Below are 7,293 nucleotides of genomic sequence, written 5' to 3'. Positions count from 1 at the left end.
AATCCCCTGCTCCCAGGTTCTACGTGGAGTTGACTGCTGCTCGAGGTCAGCAACGCGGCACCGACCGCTCAGTCTCCGTTCTTTACTTATTTTGACATGACCAGTAGGTAGAGTCTTCCATCTTCTCGGAACCGGACTCTCTCTCATTATTAACCAACAGATGGCAGCAGAAGGCAGAGCGACTCCCAAGGTTAGGCCACCAGGGCGGCGGCTGCCGTCCTCTTTCCTCGCTTAGCGAGCCAGAAGTCTGACTGCCCCGGAGTCAGCGCACCGCGAGGCTGGGCGGTGCTCCGCGGGTTCCAGCCGACCGCGCCTAGCAGCTTTCGCCACCTGCCTGCTGTGTGCAGGGCCACCGGGACCTTGGGCGGAGCCGGCCTGTGAGCGGAGCCCATTCCTGCAGGGCTGGGGTCGCGGGCCGGTGGGCCCCGGGCAGGAAGCGTGCAGACAGCGCTTCCTGAACTTAGGGGTAGGCCTGCAGAACTGTACACGGAACACCTCAGCACTCGCTCTCCCTCTCTTTCTCTCTCTCTCAATTTTTTGCGGTACTAGGGATTGAACTCAGGACCCTGTACTTGCCAGGCAAGCACTTACTCTACTGAATTATCTCCCCCAGCCATATATATATATATATATTTAACACAAATATCATCTGACATAAAAGATACTTTAAAAATAAAATTGTAGAATTCCTAGACTACCTGAATGAATGTATTACTTCACATACTTCTTAATATTATAATAATCATTGTTATCAGGTGGAAATTTAAAAACGTTCAATACAGCAACATCAAGCTGAACTTCGCAGTGAGCCAGCCTCCTAAACAAACACATAAACAAATATAAAAACTCAGCAGATAAAGGTCGGCTTGAATCAGAGTAGTGAGGCAGTCCCTTCAGGTGTAACCCAGTAAGAAAAGTAGCTGAAGTGGTCAGTCTGCTCTTGTTCCCCTTTTTTGCCTACTTCAGCCTTGTTATTTTTTTCTCTAGAGCTCAAAGGAGTGCTCATTCTATTTTACAGAAGAAGTTGCCTGACTCAAGAATCAAATAAAAGCCAAGTAGATGCTTCAATTTGTGGTGAATATGTCTTTTCACACAGTAAACAGTACATTGTTCTTAACTAAGTCACCATATGATATGATAGGCCTAAAATTCTCCTTTTTTAAAAAAAATTTTATTTGTGTGTGTGTGTGTGTGTGTGTGTGTGTGTGGCCAGCTCAGCCCACCAGGGGGCGGGGCTAGCTGGCTTGTGGTGCTGGGGGATTGAACTGTGGTCCCTGTGGTTTAGCTGAGCTTGTTCTAAATAGGTGCTTTAGACCACTGAGCCATCTCCCCAGGGGCTGGGGAGATGGCTCAGTGGAATAAGCGCTTCCCTGGCAAGCGCAAGGGTCTGAGTTCAATTCCCGGTTCCGCAAAAAAAAAAAAGACATATCTTAAAGTTCTCCTTCTAACTGAGACTTTGAATCTTTCCGCTGCCACCTGTCTACCTTCCTCCATCGCAACACCTAGTAACCACTGTCCTGTTCTCCACCTCTGTGCATGTGAGATATTTATAGACCACATCTAAGTATGTCCATGAAGTATTTGTCTCCCATTGTCTCGCATGTGCATCCGTGTTCTTGCAAGTGACAGGACTTTCCCCATTTTTAAGGCTGAATAAATATTCCACTGTGTGTATATACTACATGTTTGTGTGTTTTCGTCCACTGGTTGATGCTTACATTGTCACTATCATGTCAATAATAAGCACGGTAGTGCAGACACCTCTTCAATATACTAACTCGAGTTCCTTTGGATATACATCCAGCGGTAGGATTGTTGGATTATACTCCAACTCAAGTTTTAATTTTTTCAGGCATCTTCATATGTTTTCCTTCATGACTCAAGAAATTAACATTCCCACTAATAGTATGCAAGAGTTTCCTTTTCTCCACATCCAGGACAAAAATTTTCACTTTTATGATAAAAACCTTCCTAATAGATGACATGTCACAGTGATTTTACCTTGCATTCCCTGATAACGAGTAATGTTGAACATTTTTTACATTACCATTGGACATTTATTTGAAAGTAAAATTGTAATTCCTAGACTGAATAAATGAATGTATATTAACTTATATATTTGTCTTCTTTTTAGAAATGTCTGGTTTGGTCCTTTGTCTTTTTTTAAACTAAGTTGTTTTTTTCCCATTGTGTTATTTGGATATTATCCTCTTAGCAGATGTATGGTTCTAAATATTTCCTCCCAATCTGTAGGTTTTTTTCTTTCCTCTATTGATTATTATCTTTGTTGTATAGAAGCATTTTAGTTTTACATAATTCATCTACTTTTTGCTTTTGTTATTAAAACTTTTGGAGTCACATAAAGAAATCATTAGGGCCAGTGCTATAGCTCAGCAGACTAAGTGCTTGCTTAGGTAAGCTCAAGGACCGGGGTTCAATCCCTGGCACCTCATGCCACGCCAGCCCCACCCCCAGCGTACACTGAGCTGGGGATGGAGTCCGGGCATGGTGGGACACGCCTGTACTTCCAGCACTAGGGAGGCAGAAATCAGGAGGATCACTTTGAGTCTGAGCTGTGAAGTGAGATCCTGCCCCCCCAAAAAAAAATCATTGTCTAAATCAATGTCATGTAGTTTTTATTTGCTTATTTTTAGGGATAATTTGTTAAGCAGAAGTATTACCCAGATATTTCCATTTGTGAAACTTCCAATCAAGTTGGAAGGTCAGGTAAGACTGTTTAACAGTTTTTAAATATAAAAGACAGTATCAAATGATTTAGTTTTAAATTTGGGAGGAAGTGAGTCTAAATTGTTTTTACTGGTGAAGGAAAATAAAATAAAGGTTGATAATGATTACAACTATAGCATTTAAGAAGTTTAAAATTTTCATCAGTTGGCATTAAGTTTACTGATTTAGACAGAAAACATGGATAAAATTTTGGTCTCATTAAAGTACCCATCACATATTTAAACATTTGTATAGCTCATAATAACATAAGATATTCATGATGAATAAATAAGGGAAAATAGGCAAATCCTCATAAAACCAGATAATATTTGAGATCAAGTTCAGTAAAAATACCAGCTCATGCATCAAATACAGATTATACAAAAAACATAAAACAGGGATTCTCATATTTCCTAAGATGGTTACTGAGGCACAATTCTTGGAATTTTTTTTAATGTATTTGGTTGTTGCAGGGTCTCACTACACAGCTTGTGCTCATGGCGATCCTCCTGCTTTCAGCCTCCCCAGCGCTGGGATTCCAGGCATGTGCCGCTACACCCTGACTGTGATGGGCTCAGCCCACCTTGGGGTCAGGGGCTTAGCTAAGAGAAAAAAAAGGTAATCCTCAGAAGAAAATCCTGACACATTTTAATCATTGTTAATATTCTTCAAGGTATCTTGGAGAAGGATTTTTCTTTCCTAGTTCAGGCTGCCTTAAGGGCAGGTCTGGTAAGATTGTGGAGCTGGAGAATGAATTGCGGTCCCCTGCTCCTCACTGAGCCTGCCCAAGCAGGTGCTTTAAACAACTGAGCTAAAACACAATCCTCCCTCCTCAAGGTATCTTAAAATAGCTGAAGCCTTTTTCTTTTTTGTTCTTCTTTGCGTGTGTGTGTGTGTGTGTGTGTGTGGTACTGGGGATTGAACTCAGGGCCTTGCACTCGCCAGGGCAGGCACTTGTGCTGCTGAGCTATTTCCCTGGCCCGTCTTTTTTTATTCTTAGAAATTTAATTTGCAGATTGGTAATCAACAGATATTGAAAAACCTTTCCCTGAGCAATCTATATTTTAAGTGTCTTCTGCAATTGTAAGCAGTTTGCAATGGGACAAATACAATAAAGGAATGTGGCACAGGTTTTCCCTCTGGGAGTAACAATGATTCTGAGTGTGACAGTTCAGGACATGTAGCTTATGTGAGTTGAAAGAAAGCTAATGTTCTTTGGAGAAATTTTAGTATGTAGGCAACAATTACAATTGTCATAAGTCAAGATTCACAAATATCTGGTAATGAAAAAACTTTCTGCTTCAGTCTTATTTGTGAAGGATTCTCACATTTCTTTGAGCCTTCTAAATTCTTTCCAATTTTGTTCTCTAATCTATTGAAAATATTATAAGTGTTATTTTAATAATTTCATTTGCAAAAATGTTAAATTAAAATACATAAAAATGACCACTTGAAAAAAAATGACCACTTGATCCATTGCCTTCTCCCCAAAAAAAATTACCTTCAGCTCATCTTACTTCATCTCTAGATATTTGTCTCCATGATTTGAATAACATATACATACTAAACATTCTTTCCTCATCAACAAACATTTTCAGTTGTGGTTATGTAAGAAAAATAAGTATGAAGTTAGTTAGCTTGGGATTGGGTCTGTGCCCACTACTGGCCCTAGTGAGCCGCTCCTGGCCCTGGTGAGCCACTCCTGGCCCTAGTGAGCTGCTCCTGGCCCTGGTGAGCTGCTCTTGGTCCTAGCGAGCCACTCCTGGCCCTAGTAGGCCATTCCTGGCCCTAGTGAGACGCTCCTGGCCCTAGTGAGCCATTCCTGGCCCTAGTGGGCCAGTCCTGGCCCTGGTGAGCCAGTCCTGGCTCTGGTGAGCTGCTCCTGGCCCTGGTGAGCTGCTCCTGGCCCTAGTGAGCCGCTCCTGGCCCTAGTGGGCCATTCCTGGCCCTAGTGAGCCTCTCCTGGCCCTAGTGGGCTATTCCTGGCCCTAGTGAGCCGCCCCTGGCCCCGGTGAGCCTCCATCCCCAAGTTTTATACCTAGAGTGCCAGTGCCAATGCACACCTGTGAGGACTACTGATGGCTCCAATCAATCCACTTCCATCCCTTGTGCATGCTTTTTGGAAGTGATTCTTCTGCTCACACTTATTTCATACTGGGCATCCTGATCAGCTGCCAAATGTAGGGATCCGTTGGTCTTACTGCAAATGGTTCTACCTGGGGAGACACGGCCACAGGAATGAGAAAGATAGACAAGAAGACAAAAGCTGGGCTAGGTGGTTGCTAGCCTGCCTGATGGGCAAGACTAACTCGCCACACAACAAAATGATACTTTATTTATACTTTTGCAAAGTTAGTAACATGTGACACAGGTTGCCTAGTGACTAATAGCTGACCTGAGCCAGACAGAATATTTTTCTCAAGAGTGAGGTAGCTTGTTTGCTTTAGGCACCGAAGAGGCCCAGTCCCACCCACACAGGTTTCATCAATTTCCTAGCTTCCTGTGGCTCCCAACAAAAATATCTTTCATCATTTAAATATATTCCATTATTTGTCTTTGCACATAATTAAGTCTAAGCGAGAGATTTGTGGAAGGAAGAATCAATAAAAGATAGAAGCAAGATAAAATTAAGCAAAAATTGAAGGGGACAGCAAAACATCGTTATCCAGCCTAGAGGTAAACCTCTTCAGATCAAAGCATAAAAGCTACTTTTAAAAATATCCCTACAAAAGGCATTTAAAGAGCTTTGGAAAATGTAGAACACTTAGGTAGTCACAGAAAATTAACTGAGAAACAAAACAAGCTCTGTAACAGCTGCACATTAGACATGAGATCTGAAGTTTAAAAATTCTAACAACTTACCTGACTCAGTGTGAACAGTATCTACACAGTGGTATTAGGTGAAAACACTGAGAATTCTTTTCATTAAAAGTTGGTGTCTGAGGCTGGGGAAATAGCTCAGTGGTATAAGTGCCTGCCCAGCAAGGACAAGGTCCTGAGTTTGATCCCCAGTACCAAAAATAATAACAAAAGTTGGTGTCTGCTGAGAAAATGTGATGTGAATTAAATCCTTATATACCACATTAAATATGAAATCTATAGACAAATTAAATTTTACTGAGTTTATCTGCGTAAAGAATGACGCATGAGTTGGGCAGCACTCAGGACTAGAAGAGGTTCAAAGAGTTCCATCCACAGTGTGAGCAGACCAACAGACAACCAAGGTAGAGAGTCACCCGCCAACAGCCCATGTGCTTGGGCATGTAGCAATGTGTAGACTCAGGGATGGTCTGAGGACAAGTCTGTTGTACCCTGTCAAAATAGACTCCATTTTGTTGCCCTTCTAACCTCGCTGAGTTCCTGTTCTGTATGCACCGACCCCTCCCAACTCCTCACCTCTTGACTGCCAACTCAAATTCCTCCCAATTCCTCACCCCTTGACTGCCAACTCAAATTCCTCCCAATTCCTCCCAATTCCTCACCCCTTGACTGCCAACTCAAATTCCTCCCAATTCCTCACCCCTTGACTGCCAACTCAGATTCCTCCCAATTCCTCACCCCTTGACTGCCAACTCAGATTCCTCCCAATTCCTCACCCCTATGACTCAAGCCTTATGATATCTGTTCCCCAAACTTTATCTCAATGAACTCTGTATGACTGCCAACCCAGCACCTTCACCCAACAGGACCACCCCATGAACTGAACTAATGACCCTGCCACTTCTTCCTCTCCACCCCTCCCCTATTTCTGCAGTTTTTCAAGCTTAAATACTGCACCTTGTCAATGCTCGGCGCGCCTCTTTGCACCTTGCATAGAGACTGCCGCTGGGTACCAGCTAAAATAAGGCGCTTCTTTTAACTTTTGGACTTGTCTCGTTGTCATCTGATTTTTGAGTTACAACAAAGTCTCTAGCTGGATAAACCATTGTCTGAGTGGCTGTGATATATTGAAGCTCATTTTGTTGTTTTGCTATTTTTGTCAGTCGCAAAAAATATTTCCAAGATATTTCCAGTCTGTTTTAATAAGCAGTATGGGCACAGACCCAATCCCAAGCTAACTAACTTCATCCTTATTTTTCTTACATAACCACAACTGAAAATGTTTGTTGATGAGGAAAGAACATTTAGTATGTATATATTATTCAAATCATGGAGACAAATATCTAGATGGGTCAGTTAGTAGTCACATAACACTACTTTCTTTGTAATATTTTATTTAATAAATCCACCCGGCTAAGAAAATATGGATAGAAGTGTCTGCTTGAAACTGAAAATAGAATCACTGTGTGAGTATAAATTGTATTACTGAGGCCTATCATAGAATATTCCTAAACTCTTTTAGTATTGTAGAAAATATAAGATCTCAATCCCTAGGCTTGTCGGTTTGTTTAATTACCTGTACTTCCAATACTATTACTTAGAAAATATTCCTTGCCATGAAAACTGGAAGTTCCTTCTTGAGAGCCAACAGACAAGTTTAATTCTACTTTTATCTCATTTCTATCTAATCAGTCTTGTGTTCCAAACAGAAGGGCCATGTTCCCACCCCAGGCTCATCCCTCTTAA

This window comes from Octodon degus, unplaced genomic scaffold (assembly GCF_000260255.1).
Source record: "Octodon degus isolate 3935 unplaced genomic scaffold, OctDeg1.0 scaffold00148, whole genome shotgun sequence".
NCBI classification, from domain to species: Eukaryota; Metazoa; Chordata; class Mammalia; order Rodentia; family Octodontidae; genus Octodon; species Octodon degus.
This window is presented reverse-complemented; position numbering follows the sequence as displayed.